Below are 14,894 nucleotides of genomic sequence, written 5' to 3'. Positions count from 1 at the left end.
CTTGATGTGGGAGTGTCATATATCAATCTGTTGATTTCATTGGTTAAGTTATAATAAACCAGCTGCTTGGCCTCATGGCTTGGAACATAGATGGGAGGAGTAAACAGAATAGAATTCTGGGCGGAAGAGGAAGTGAGGTCAGACTCTGCTCTGCTTCCGGGGAGAGAGCCGACAGCTCAGGAGCACAGACGCCATGCTCAGCTCTCCCGGGTAGACGTGATAGCTCTGCTCTCTGAGGCACACACGATGAAGATGGATGTAGGCTAGAATCTTCCCGGTAAGCGCACCTTGGGGTGCTTACACACATCATTAGAAATGGGCTAGTCCAGGTGCGAGAATTAGCCTGTAAGGGCTAGGGTTCATGGGCCAAGCAGTTCTTAAATGAATACAGTTTGTGTGTTGTTATTTCGGGCATGAGCTAGCCAAGCGGCCGGGGTGTTGGGGACGCAGCCCCGCCGCTCTTATTTCAACACCCACTGTGGCAAACACCAGCCCACTTCTGCTCTTCCTCCCATCCTCCCGCAAACTAGAACCATTCTGAGATCCTTACACTATCTAACCTCGCACCCCGCCCCCTCACTTCTGTGTGACTACTTAGTTGTTCCTGTTGCCCAGAACATTCTTCTGTTCATTCCTTGTGCTATTTACTCAACCTTTCAGACCCAGCCCTTCAGAAGGCCGGCCACACTCTCTTTCCAGGCTCCTGTGGCCTGCTGTCTGAACACTTGACACACCATTTGTGTCAATACCTGTTGCTATCTGCCGGCCCCACCTGCCACGTCACAGACCACCTAGCCCAGAACAAGCGCTCTGAAGTTTAGGGCTGTCTACTCTGTGTTTGCAGAGCCTAGCCTGGCTAACACCTGCCCATCCATGCCAGCACCTAGAATTGTTCACTGACATGTTCAAAGCCCAGGTCAGAGCAACACAGCATTCAAGACAGACCTAGGTAAAGCCTCGCCAAAACCATTTTGTGCAGTGAAAGCAACAAGGCAACGCCCCTAATAATTTTTCAGTGGGAAGTGCCCGAGTACTCTTTACGCGGCCATCCCTTCCTCAGGCCAGGCTTTCCATGAAATCCAGGCTGTGCGGGGCTTGCTAGGAGACTAAATTAATGTAGCTATAAATCGAACTTTCTAGCAGCCAATCAGTGGAATTACAAAATCACCATTGGAAACCGCACACCCCGGAGAAGTCAGGACTCTGATAGCATCTCACTTGCTATTGGCTCAGGGTTAAATCTTCTAAGGAGAGTTGAAGGCTCACACCACACATCCTCTGTGGCTGATGAGAGCTGTGACTGTCTTGGCTAGCCAGCCTATGAGTGCCGAGTGTGATTGGAAGTGTGTGAGGCCCCTTTGGTCTCAGGTTTGGACAGAGAGATGTCAAACTCACCAAGATTCATTTAGAGGTTACCAAGGACTTGCTTAAAAGCATTTTCATGTCTGACTGACAATTCTGAACTTAGCAATAGATAAGAAGATGTGAATATTTAAAACCATGTTTTTTTTAGAAAATAGAAATGCCGAGACCTCCCTCCAGTCACCCACTGATGGACCACAACCCCTACATACACCCCAAGCTACAGCAATGTTGGGTGAGCATTGGCTCCAATGCATCTTGTGCCTTCCCTGCCGCTGCCGCTGCCGCTGCTGCTTCTCTTCTTCTTCTTCTCTTCTCCCTCTTCTTTCTCCTCCTCCTCCTCCTCCTCCTCCTCCTCCTCCTCCTCCTCCTCCTCCTCCTCCTCCTCCTCCTCCTCCTCCTCCTCCTCCTCCTCCTCCTCTCAGTTCATGAGGAGGGAGCATGATTGGGGCCACAGTGTTTGTCTGTGGAGAGCAGATCTCTCTCCTTCCATGTTTCCATTGTTCCTTTGCTAAGGCCCAAGCCATTACCCACTTCTGCCCACATTAAGCTTCTGTCCCCCTGCCCTCGAACTACATTTTCTGGCCTCCTTTATTTTTATATCTTAAGGTAGTGTGTCACTATGCAGCCCAGGCTAGCCTCAAACTCATACAGATTTGCCTGCTTCTGCCTGCTCCGCACCCCCAAGTGCTAAGATTAAAAACAAGCATCACCACATCTGGTTCTGGAAGGTTTTGTAACCAGAAATGGTCGGGTAACAAAGTTCTAGCCCAGAGGATGCATGAGCCACCTCTAGACCTGTGCTGTGTGCGCCTCAGACCTTTCACTGCTTAAGTGACCGTGACCCGGGCCTCACACGGCTCCTACAGAACAGTGGAGCGAAGCAACAAGATCAAGAAACCCGGTGACCTCATGGCACTGAGCTGCCCCGCCCGCCTCAGTTTCCCTCTGCAAGGACACTATCACACAACAGAGAAGGGAAATCACACCTGGTGGTTGATTCCCTGCACCCTGACATAGCTAACCCTCTGCCATCTGCCTGCAAGAAGCTTCCCCACAAGCTATAGAGTGTGAGCGTTGGTGAGAATGCTCACACCACACTCCTGCCATCATCGGACCTGTGTGTGTTTGTAGCGGACTGTAGGATTCCCGTGGCAAGGCCTCCCTGATTTCTTCTGCAGTGTCCCCACAGCAATTAGTCTGTGGGATGGGGGGAAACGGCAGCCCTTCCCACTCAGATTCTCCTTTTAGAGCTGAAACAAAGATAGCAGCCACAAAGGCAATGCACAAGAGATTCACAGAGGAAACCAGAGAGACTGCAGCTGCCAAGGGAGAGGCCTGGTTGCTCAGCCGAGACTAGTGAGTCTCCAACAGTAAATGTGTTGTGGTGACAAAGTCTGCTGAGGGTTCATGCAAGGCACAGGTGGTTACTGAGACCTTGGCTAAAGTCTCTCTTTCATGATACCACAACCCTCAGGAGACCCTGGGGGAGATGGCCACATGTTTCTAGGCCCCAGACAGTCGTTTCTGCAGCCTAGAAAGCCTCTACTTGGTGGCTAGTTGTTCATAGAGTCATGCCTGTGAATACTGTTTCTCAGAGATACTTGTTCCAAAGACAGGCATTCATATTGTTCTAGCAGCCCATAGGAATAACAGACCATGTCCAGGTCCTCAGAAAAACACTCGTATGAGGTCAGGGACTAGCCCACTAGGCTTGAAAGTCAACTTTGTCACTCAACTGCTGTGCAAACTTAGACACAAAGCAGCTCTGCATCTCCACTTCCTCCCTGTAAAACAGAGGTAACGGGACCATCTCATGAGGCTATGTGGGATTCAGTTTCTACTTTAAGACATTTAGAAACTTGACACATAGAAACTTGCTTAGGCAGCAGCACATGATGGTCACGTGGTCACTTGCATGCTCATCCTACTTGTCCTCACCCCTCACCCCTGCAAGTGGCTCCCTCTCCACAGCGCTCTGTCCCAGGCAGAGAAACAGCTTCTGATCACACAGTAACCTTTCAGGTCAGGGTGTAGTCCAGGGGCTCAGGAAGCTCAGCGGGAGGAGCAGTAAGCCAAGCAGACAGACAGACGGAAATAGTGGAAGAAGGCATATCGGTCATCCTTCTCACTGGGACGATGGGGCAACCGAAGGGATTAAGGGTTTCTTCTGGCTCACAGTGGCTCTCATGATGAGAGCCATGATGTCCTCATGGTGAGAGGACCAGTCCACAGTAGCAAGGGCAGCGTGGTGACAGGTCACATGCGTTTCTCTTTTTTAACTTTTAAAAATCATGTGTGTGACCTGGGTGTGGTGACACACCCTTTAATCTCATCCTGGTAGAGGTAGAGGCAGGCGGATCTCTGTGAGTTGGAGGCCAGTCTGGTCTACAAGAGCTAGTTCCAAGACAGGCTCCAAAGCTACAGGGAAACCCTGTCTTGGGAAAAAAAAAATCAAAGAGCCTTTATTCAAGCATAAGCTTGGGCTCTCCATCTGTCTGGAGAGCAGAGAGTGCCCAGCCCAGTTGGAGTAGGGTTTTCATCATAGTAGAGGTTGGGGTGAGGGGATTTCCAGGGTTCAGGACGCTGATTGGCTGACATTTTCCAGGGGTCTTGGCAAAAGGGGAACAGGTGAGTCCTGGGCTCAGGGACACCCGGTGATCTTATCTAATCTTATCTAATGGTTGGACCATCAGGCACCCTTTAAATGCCGATCCTCCCTGTGTGGTTTCAGCTTGGGGCTTTTCCTGGAACCTGGTGCTACCTGCTGTTGGTCATTAGCATCTCCTCAGCTCCCTGTCACCCCTTACACAAAGAGTCTGGAATGTAATACCCAGCATCCATCTTTGGAAGCCCCCTTTCCCTGGGAGTCGCCTTGGTCCGGACTCCACCTCCAGGAAAACCCACCAAGCAGTGACCCTCCCCCAGGAAGGGCCAAAAAGCCCGCCTAGCGGTGGACCACTCCCACAGGCTATTTAGGCTGCCGCCCAAAAGAGGAACAGGTGGTCTCAGGTTTCGCGTGGTCTCCCCCTTGTCTCTCCCCCGCCCCCCCCCCTCCGCCATGACCCCAGCTGTCCGAGTACTGCATTAAATATGGGCATCTTTTATTTGGTCTAATTTGGTCTGATTGGAATTATTTGCGTCGGCGGAGAGGCTCGTCTGAAGAATATACCTAACACCTGTCGTGGCCACGTGCCTGGGCCCCCATTACGTGTGGCCAGGCTGCCCTGGGCCCCACAGGTCAAGGTCATTCATCACACCCATCTGTGATAGAGGGGCCTGGAGGTGCCTCTCCTTTCGAGACTTACAGACACAGAAGTCATGAGTACAGCTTTCAAGTTGAGCTATAGGAGCGCTGTCCCTGGATATAATTGCCTGTCACTTCCATGACCCCCTGCCACAACTCTCTATTCCCACCCCCATCCCCCACCCCTGAAGTGCAAACTAGAGGACCCCGAGGCACCTTGGAGCTTGGCAGTAACCCACTTTGCCCCACAGACTTCCTTTGGGGTCAGGCTGGATTCCAGGCTGGTTTCTGCCACACACACACACACACACACACACATCTTAGTCCAGAGAGAAGTTTGGGTCAGGTGTCCTGGGCCAGCACTGGTACTGTCACATCTGCTTTGAATGGGGTACCTCAGAATTCCAGCTCCTTCCTTCCCAGACACTTACACCCCCTGAGCAGCCGCACCCGATCGCTGGCACCAGTCCTGCCTCTGGACAGATGTACCCCGGTGCGGACCACTGCCAAGCCCCAGAGGCTTACTCTTTACCTGGGGAAGGGGAAGCTCAGAGAATGAACAGATGGGATAACGATGGAAGTCGGGGACAAAGAGTGAACACCTGGGCGTATGAAATCCCTGGCCTTGAGGAACACATTGCTTGGAATAGATCCGTGACTTGAGTAATTTGCTGAATTCATCCAGACATTTTATTTTACTTGAGACAGGGTCTTAGATACTCCTAGGCTGGTCTGGAACCTGCTGTGTAGACTGAGCTAGCCTTAAACTGGAGGCAGACCCCGTCTTTACTTGAGTGGGATCCCAGGCATGCACCACCATGCCTATGGCAAACATTTATTGAGCACCTTCTGTGTACTCAGAGGCTAAGTGTGAGTCGGTTCCTCACAGGAAACTGTACTGAGAGTGATGTGGGCGGTGCTTAACAGAGTGCCTGGTTCACAGTGAGCAGGTAGTCTAGCGATTACTGTTGCGATACAGCAAGTGTTCAGGGGACAGAATTTGACCTTTTTTTAGTTATTATTTATTTTGTATGAGCGTTGGTAGGGGTGCACGCACACTCCGTGAATGTGTGGAGGTTAAGGGACAACTTGTGCAGGTCAGCCAGTTATCTCCTAACTTGGTTCCTTAACCCAGCTGAGCCATCTCACTGGCCCAGGATTTGTTCTTCACATGCAAGCCATACGGGCCTGGGAAAACAACACAGGATGGCAAAAGCACAGGAAATGAATATATTGCCTCGCTTCATTTTCAGCACCGCCTCGTAAGTTGGGTGGTGTGTTTTAAGGCCCAGGCTGGGGATACAGCGCACCCAGAAGAGAACTTCCCTAGCCGGCACAAGCCTCTGGGTTTGAACCCCAATGTTGCATAAGGTGGGCGTGGTGAATTCCAGACCAGCCTCTGGGTTCCTGCCCTGAGTTCCTGCTATGGCTTTCACAGATGATAGGCTACCGCTGTGTGCTGAAACAAACCCTTTCCTCCCCTGAGGACTTGGTGCATTATCATTGTGATAGGTACCCTAACTAGCAAGTAGCCTAAAGCGGAGTCTGCCCCTCTGACCTTTTCTATACCTAACTCCGGCTCTTTGCAGATTGCCTCCTACTTCCTTAGACCCCCACAAGTCCATAAAGACTTTTCTGCTCCTCCACCCCTCCCCCACTTTCCCATCAGCAAGACCAGGGAGCAGTTAAGCTGGTTGCCAAGTGGAAGATTTACTCACCCACACTGTTAGAAAGAAATGGGTCCCCCAAAAGTGTTCTTGGTACCCTATGGGTAGAAAGCATGCCGTACGGCTGTCCTTTCCCCGACTCTCCTTCCTATGAACTAGATAACGAACACAGCAGGCAGACCCGGGGTCTGCAGAGAGTCCCGGTGCCGAGTCAGGCAGCCCTTCCTACTTCCCACGCTTCCCACTGTCACGATGCCTTTCCTCGTGACTCCCATGCAACAGGTCACAGGCTGGAGCGCAAAGCCCACAACAAGCACAGCGGAGACCTGGAAGAGTGGAGGATTTATCACCTGCAACAGTAAGGAGGTACTTCTAAAGCGATGCCATCCTTGAGCGGTGGAACTGTAAAGTTTTATTCAGGAAGCCCAAACATAGCTGTAGAGGTGGGGCCTCCAGAATTCTGACATTATAAGTGAATGGTTTGAGAACACCTGGTTTGTGCGAATGTGGCCCAGGAGCCACAATTCAGCAAATATGAATTGAGCCAATAACCTCAGAGGATTCACTTCTATATATTAATTCAGCAAACGTTTACTAGAGTCCAGGCACTGTGATAGGCGCTGAGATAGAGCAGTAGACAGGACTGACGTCCAGTCATGTGACCCTCTGAAAGATGCGCTCTGCGTAACTCCAGAGGTAGGGGACAAAATTGCTTGCTGGTCAAAGAACTATACAGACTTCATACAGCAGTGGCAACTCCTGCATGAAGCGCACACAGGATACTCATGACGGCACGACTGAATACAGAAAGCAAAGCTGTCTAGGGCCCAGTCAAACCCCAGCCGTAGTAGCCAGGCTGGGGTAGCCGGTGGGAAAGCAGAGCCCAAAGCACCTCGCTGCGGTCTCCTTCACAGGACCGGATACAAGCACGGCACACAGCAATGGCCATGCCTGCAGCAGCCTCAGCTCCACAAGCACCCCGAACGTGAAGCGTCCTAAAAAAGAGGTTTTTCCACATTAACTCAGAGACCAGCCCTGCAGAGTTCACAGCCAGCTTCAGGGCGAGGTCGTGACTCCGGCGACGCCCTGTTCAGATGAGTTAAAACTTGTTGTGGCTGGAGACGACCGCACCAGGCAAATACTGAGCCTTCCATTTGCCAGTTGGTCACCTCAGGGGGGCAGTGACCTCATGAACGCCCCTGTGGGATGCATTCCGGGGCAGGTCATCCCCAATACTTGGTATGTTCCTAGCTCCAACCTAGCATTAGAAGTCACTTGAGTCTGCAAAATACCTGCTCATCTTGGGCACAGAGCTCATTGCCTGAACCACCTGAGACGCCGGGTGGAGTGGGTGGGGAGGCGGCGGGTGCGGGAACCGGCTCACACGTGCGTTCTCCCCGTCACGCACCCCATGACTCTGTGAGCCACAGTTTCTATGGCATCTCAGAGGCTAAACCACACTCCTCTTTTGAGGATTAACTGACACAGCAGCTTCAGCTAGCTCCACGAGCACCCCAAACGTGAAGCGTCCTAAAAGAGAGGTTTTTCCACATTAATTCAGAGACCAGTCCTACGGAATAAAATTTCAGCGGAGTTAAACGCTTGCCAGCCAGGCACAGAGGCCCAGACCTGATTTAGATAAGAGACCTACTTCAAGGGCCCTCTCAGGAGTCACTCACGGGGATATTTAAATCATTAGCATTGTTCTATTGTTTCTGTTGAGCAGTGAGCTCTAGTCATCTTTGCAGAGTACAAAACGATGTTATTTTTTTTCTTTTATTGAAAAGATTTTTTTTCCTCACATAAACGTATTCTGATTAAGGTTTCCCTTCCATCCAGTCCTCCCAGTTCCTTCCCACCTCCCTCCCATCCAGATGCACCCTCTTTTTCTGTCTCTTGCTCCAAAACAAGCAGGCTCCTAAGGGACAATAATGAAATAAAATCTAATAAAGATAAAACAAAAATTAACACATTGGGATTGGACAAAACAAACGCGCAGAAGAAGAGCCCAAGGGAAGGCACCAGAATCGGAGACCACTCATTCACACAACCAGAAATTCCATAAAAAACACTTACCTGGAAGCCATAGACACGCGCAGAGGATCTTGTGCAGACAAGGGCAGGCCCTGTGACGCCTCCTCAGTCTCTGAGTTCACGCGAGCTTCGCTCCTGTTGTTAGAGGGCCGTGTTTCCTAGGCATCCTCTGTCCCCTCTGGTCCTTACACTCTTTCTGCCTCCTTTTCCACAGGGATCTCTGAGCCCTGAAGGGAGGGATTTGATGGAGACTTCCTTGAAGTAAGGTCCCTTAGGTAAATCAGGCTAGCCTCCACCTAATCATCCTCCTGCCTGCGTGCCAGGACTGCAAGTCTGAGCCTCTGAGCCTGGCAAGTGCTTAACACCCCTGTTTAGGGCTCGGTGTTCCAAGGTCTCTCACACTCTTCACAATGTCTGCCTGTGGGTCTTTGTATTTGTTCCCATTGGCTGCAGAGGATTCTCGGAGGCTTATTGACTTGCTTCCCCTGGCTTGCTCAGCCAGCTTTCTTTTAGAAATAACCCAGGACCACCAGCCCAGGGATGGCTCCACCCACCATGGGCTGGGCCCTCTCCCAATGATCGCTAATTAAGAAAATGCCTTACGGCTGGATCTCATGGAGGCATCTCCTCAACTGAGGCTCCTTCCTCTCTGATGACTCTAGCTTGTCACACACAAAGCTAGCTAGTAATAGATATACTTTTTTCCTTTGCAACAGTAATATGCTGTGGGACAATCTTTCTGTACACTGTGAGTATTATTACTCTCATTGGTTAATATAAAAGCTGATAGGCCGGTAGCCAGGCAGGAAGCCTAGGTGGGACAGCCAGACACAGAGAACTCAGGGAGGAGGAAATGCAGAGTCAGGAGAGATACCAGCTGCCAAGGGAGCAGGATATGTAGAAAGTGAGGCACCAAGCCACATGGCAAAGCATAGATAAGAAATATGGATTAATTTAAGTGTAAGAGTTAGCTAGTAATAAGCCTGAGCTATTGACCAAAATTTATAGTTCATATTCAGCCTCTGAGTCTGTTATTTGAGAGTTAGCAGATAGGAGAGAAACACCTGACTACAGTAGTATTTGGTTTAATCTAGGTTCCTGGGTTATCTAGTCTCCAATGACCCAAGCAGTGTCAGGTATGGGTTCTTTGGAGTAGGCCTTAAATCAGACATTGGTTACTCCAACAGGCTTTGTGCCACTGTTGCCTTGGCATTTCTTACAGGCAGGACAGATTGTAGATCAAAGGGTTTGTGGCTGGGTGAAGGTTTACATTTCTCTTTGAGTAGTGTGTCCAGTCCCTTTCTGTACCAGCATGTAGGGGTGGAGGCTCTATGGAGGCACCAGTCCCAACTCTTATGCAGGTGCTGTCTTCAGCAATGGGCTCTTCAGTAAGTTTGTAGAGAGCAGCCTATAACCTTCGCAACAGCCTGGCTTGTTTACGGATTCCCTGGGACATCTTTGGCCAGTAACTCAATTAGACGTAACCCAACCCAGGTACTGGAAGCTACATTTAGGGACAAGAGATGACAGTTATAGATCTAGCTCCCCTGTTATTTGGTGATTTCAGTTAGATCAGCTTCATATATGTATATATTTTAGAAAACTTCTACTGCACTAGGTTTCCATACTACCCCTCAAATGGCCCTTAATTTTATTTGTGTATATATCTCCCCATATTCCCGACCCCATCCTCCTCTCCCTACCCCATCCTCCTCTCCCTACCCCATCCTCCTCTCCCCCCCTTTTGATCCTCCCATTCTAGTCCTCCCATTTATCTATACCCATCTGTTCTATTTCCCTTTCTTAACAAGATCTATCTGTACCCCCAGTCTATCACTCTACACCTAACCTCTGAGGGTCTACAGATTATAGCTTTATTATCATTGACTTAACAGCTAATATCCACATACAAGCAAACGCATATCATATGTCTTTGTGGTCTGACATATCTCACTCAGTATAAGTTTTTCTACTTGTGTCTATTTACCTTAGAATTTCATTATTTCCTTCACTTTAATGCTGAGTAATACTCCAATCTATAAATGTACCACATTTTCTTTATCCATCCTCTGCTGAGAGGCATCTAGGTTGTTTCTAATTTCTGGATATTTGAATGGACCAGCAATGAATATGATTGGGTCAGTGTCTCTGTTACAGGATGACGCGTCCTCTGGGTTGTGCCTGAGATTGACATAGCTGGATCTGGAGGTTGATCAAGTCCCATCTTCCTAAGGAACTGTCACACTGATTTCCATAGTAGCTGAGCAAGTTTTCACTCCCACCAGCAATGGATGGGTGCTCCTTTTACTCCACATCCTCACCAATATGATCTTAGTCATTCTGGCATGTGTAAAATTAAATCTCAAAGTAGTTTTGATTTGCATTTCCCTGATGACTAAGGATGCTGAAAACATGTTTCTCAGCCATTTCAGTTTCCTCTCTTGAGAATTCTCTGTTTAGATCTCTATCTCGTTTTTCAATTAGATTATTTTTCTTGGTATCTAGTTTTTTATATATTTTGCATATTAACCCTCTATCAGATCTGTAAGTGGTAGAAAGTCTTTTCTCATTCTGTAGACTTCTGCTTTGTCCAAATGACATCGTTCTTTGCTGTACAGAAACTCTTCAGTGTCTTGAGGTCCCATTTATTAATTGTTGATCTTAGTGCCTGAGTTAATCGTGTTCTGTTGAGGAAGTTGTCTTCTGTGGCAATGGGTTCAAGGCTGTTCCCCCTTTCTCTTCTACAAGAGTTAGTGTATTTGGTGTTATGTTGATGTCTTTAGCCACCTGGAGTTGAGTTCTGTGCAGGGTGACTAGGATGGCTCCATCTCCATGCAGGGTGACAAGGATGGCTCCATCATCCCCATGCAGGGTGACTAGGATGGCTCCATCTCCATGTAGCTGTGCAGTTGAACCACTGCTATTTGTTGAAGATGATGTCTTTTCTCCGGTGTGGGTTTCTGACTTCTTTTGTAGAGGGTAAGAGGTCCTTGTGCATACAGATAAGCACTATGGAACCAGGAAAAGTTAAACACACAGGCTTATCTCTGCAAAGGAAGGGGACGTTTACCTGGTTTCCTCCCAGGATGCTGGGAAAGGCTGTAGTTTACAACTTGGTGATCTTTTGCTATCTGCAGGGCCAGGCGTCACCCGGATACCCCAGAATATTATGTTTGTTTATCCGAGACCCATCTCCTCCCTAATCTTGGGCATTGTTTCTCAGTCCATAAAACCCATCTTTACGGGAGCTGTCGCGTGTGCTTTACTACAGCTGTGTAACATCTGTGTGATCTTAGGGCCAGGCCCGTCCTGACCCCCACAGGTTAGCCCCTCAGTCTTCTCCCTAGACCCTCATCTGGAGCACTGTTTCTGAGCTAACTGAACCCCTTTATGGAAAAAGCCATATGTGCCTTGTAAAGAGTTTCAATGTAGACCTGTCTTAAGCTTTGCTGTATACACGGGGCTGAGTTAATTGTCATGAGGAAACTTCTTACAAAACTGGGCTGTATTTAAATATGGCTAAAATAAACTGCCCAGCGTCAGACTCCAGAAGTCTGAATCGGTCTCTACTAACTAAATTGACCTAAACTGTTTCATTCTTGCCTCTCTGCAGGTTGTTTTGCTGGTGACTGTGACACTTGCAGGGACCCATGCACACTTTCCTAAACTTTAATTTTTGCCTCTGTTCCAGCAGGTCTCCACTTGGCTGAGACATGTCTAGGCATCAGCTGCTGACTGCAACCTATGAGCCTGGGAATTGCTAAAAACTGATAGGGACCAATCCAGCCGATACAAATGCAGCTTGTCTTCAGCTAGGTCAAATCAGTGCTTATGATAAGTGCCCCACTGCCTAAATTCCCTGCTAACCTTTGACTAACCTTTTAGACTTTCTGGGCCCTTACCATCCACACCCAGTTTCAGCTTAAAGCAGCTATAGAAGAAAATACATCATCCCTGCCCCCAAAACAGGCTGAGGAAAGGCCAAGTCAGAGACTTGAAGATAATCAAAATGAATCAAAGATTTGATTCCAGTTACAAATCTAAGGGGGTGGGGCGGGATGAAGAGTCCAAGAATAAGAATATAGCAGTATAGATTCCAGAAATAAGAATGTAGAAATAAAGAAATATGAAGTTGTAAGCCTAGGGGAATGAGAGCAGGCTGTCAACAGCTTTCTCAGCACCTTAGTTTTCTCAGCAGGATTAACTATTAACAGTGGGTTACTTTGCTTTACAACCCATAGTTCTGTCTGCAAACTGAGAGTCAGCTTTTAGATAATGCCCTGGACACTCGTGACCAGCAACTGATGTGAGCGGAGTTAACTTTGGAAAGATGAGATGAACCTGTGCATTTCCCCATACCTTTCCCTGGCTGTATGGGGAACCGTAGAGCTTTGGTAAACACCATCAGGAAGTGCCAAAAGGAAACAATGGGCTAAAGGCAAACACTAGTTTAACTGAAAAACTCTGTTAATGGAAATTGCAAAGAAGAGCAATTTATATGTCTGAGTTTTACCTCGAGATTGTAAAAATTCCTTTGTTACTGCCTCATGCTTGTTGCTTCTTGCTATAAAAAGGAGGAGCTCAGAAACCGGCCTTTGCCACAGCCTTACAAGTCCATCTCTGGCTGTGGCCTCAGCAAGTTGGTAAGCTTTTTGTGCCTCATGGAGATTTATCTTTTTTAATTTTTTTTTCCGGAATTAAGTTTGCTTCTGGTTTAATGAACTTTGGTGGTCTGTCCCTCATCATTGTGTGACCCTAGTGAACCCAACATTGTTTCCCTGATTTCTTTCTCCGCCCGTTTGCCATTTATAATATAGCAGGGCTACTGATTTTTGTGAGTGAATTTTGTATCCAACTACTTTTCTGAAAGTGTTTATTAGCTGTAGGAGTTTCCTGGTGGGATTTTTATAATATTATCTGCATGTAGAGAGACTCTAAATTATTCCTTTCCATTTATAGCCCCTTGATCTCCTTTAGTTACCCTTCTGCTCTAGCTCAGTTGGAGACTGTGGAACTGTGACCCCTTGCCTGCTGGAGTAAACAGCTTGTTTTCCTGTGTTTGCAGCTGCTCTGAGCACGAGACCCTTAGGAGTTCTTGATGGCAGTGGAGTGGTTTCTGGTGGGCTTGTACCCAAGAGATGGGGTGTGGCCATTAGTCAAGGAAGAGCCCTGGGACACAATAAAGGGGGCGTTCTTGGCTTCCCTGTCTCTCTGTGTGTTTTCATCTCCAGCCCCTTGCCCAACTCGCGAACTGTACCTTAGTGCGTAGACCAGGCGTTGGGCTACATACTGTATTAAACAGGTGTGAACAACGTGGGCAACCTTGTCTTGCTCCTGATTTTAGTGAAATTGCTTTGAGTTTCTCTCCTCCTAATTTTATGTTGGCTATGGACTTGCTGTAAACTGCCTTTATCATGTTTAGATATGCCCCTTGTATCCTTAATTTCTCCAGGACTTTTATCATGAAGGGGTGCTGGATGTTGTTAAAGGCTGGTTCTGCGTCTAATGAGAAGATAATGTGAACTTTGTCTTTCAATTTGTTTATGTGGTAGATTGTATTTATCTATTCATGTATGTATTCATGTATTTATCAATTCATCCCTGCATCTATGGGATGAAACCTACTTGGTCATGAAGGATAATCTTGAATTCAGTTTGCAAGTATTTTATTGATAATTTTTGCATCTATGTTCATAAGGGAAATTGGTCTGTAATGAATTCTCTTTCTACATTAGGTCTTTATGTGGTTTGGGTATCAGGGAACTATGACCTTGTAAAGCAAACTAGGAAATGTTCCTTCTGTTTCTATTTTCTGAAATGACTTAAGGATATTAGCATTAACTCTTCTTTGAAAGTCTGGTAGAATTCTGGGCTAAAACATCTGACTCTAGGCTTTTTTTGGGGGGGAGGGAGCGGGAGACTTTTAATGCCTGCTTTTATTTCACTAGGGGTTATAGTCTGCTTAAATTGTTTATCTGATCTTGATTTATCTTTGGTAACTGTTATGTATCAAGAAAATCACACATTTCTCTTACGTTTTCTAATTTGGTGTATATGGTGGTATGCAAGAAAATGCCCCCCAAAGGGAGTGGCACTACTAGGAGGGGTGACTTGTTAGAGGAGGTGTGGCTCTGAGGTCTCATACATGCTCAAAGTGTGCCCGTGTTTTAGTCTACTTCCTGTTGCCCTCTGATCAAAATGTAGCCAGCACCACGTCTGCCTGCACACCACCGCGTCCCATCGCGATGATAATGGACTGAACCTCTGAAGATGCAGACCATCCCAATTAAATGTTTTCCTTTATAAGAGTTGCTGTGTTCATTGTGTCTCCTCACAGCAATAGGAACCCTAACTAAGGCAGTGGGGTAGGGTTTTTAAGTTATGCCCTTATGAGTCTCCGGGTTTCCTTGGTGTCTGTTGTTATGTCTTCCTTTTCATCTCTAATGTTCTTAACTTGGATAATCTCTTTCTGCCTTTTGCCTAATTTGGATAAGGGTTTGCCAGTCTTACTGATTTTCTCAAAGAACCAACTCTTTATTTAGCTGATTCTTTGCATTGTTTTTGCTTGTTTGAAAATAATATAT

At 47.6% G+C, this 14,894-nt stretch overlaps 1 long non-coding RNA gene and 1 pseudogene across 1 annotated transcript; one reads left to right on the top strand and one right to left on the bottom strand.

Annotated features, from left to right (window-relative positions):
• LOC126515488 (40S ribosomal protein S20-like) overlaps positions 1-9,093 on the bottom strand; it is a 23,456-nt pseudogene extending 14,363 nt beyond the window's left edge.
• Positions 8-4,386, top strand: LOC126515493 (uncharacterized). The gene is made up of 3 exons (XR_007595859.1): positions 8-277; positions 1,514-1,597; positions 4,097-4,386. It is a non-coding gene; the product is annotated as an uncharacterized lncRNA (long non-coding RNA).
• Positions 9,094-14,894: the final 5,801 nt, after the last annotated feature.

This window comes from Alexandromys fortis, unplaced genomic scaffold (genome assembly GCF_014885135.2).
Source record: "Alexandromys fortis isolate MF-2015 unplaced genomic scaffold, M_Fortis_MF-2015_v1.1 scaffold_18, whole genome shotgun sequence".
Taxonomy (NCBI): Eukaryota; Metazoa; Chordata; class Mammalia; order Rodentia; family Cricetidae; genus Alexandromys; species Alexandromys fortis.
This window is presented reverse-complemented; position numbering and strand designations above follow the sequence as displayed.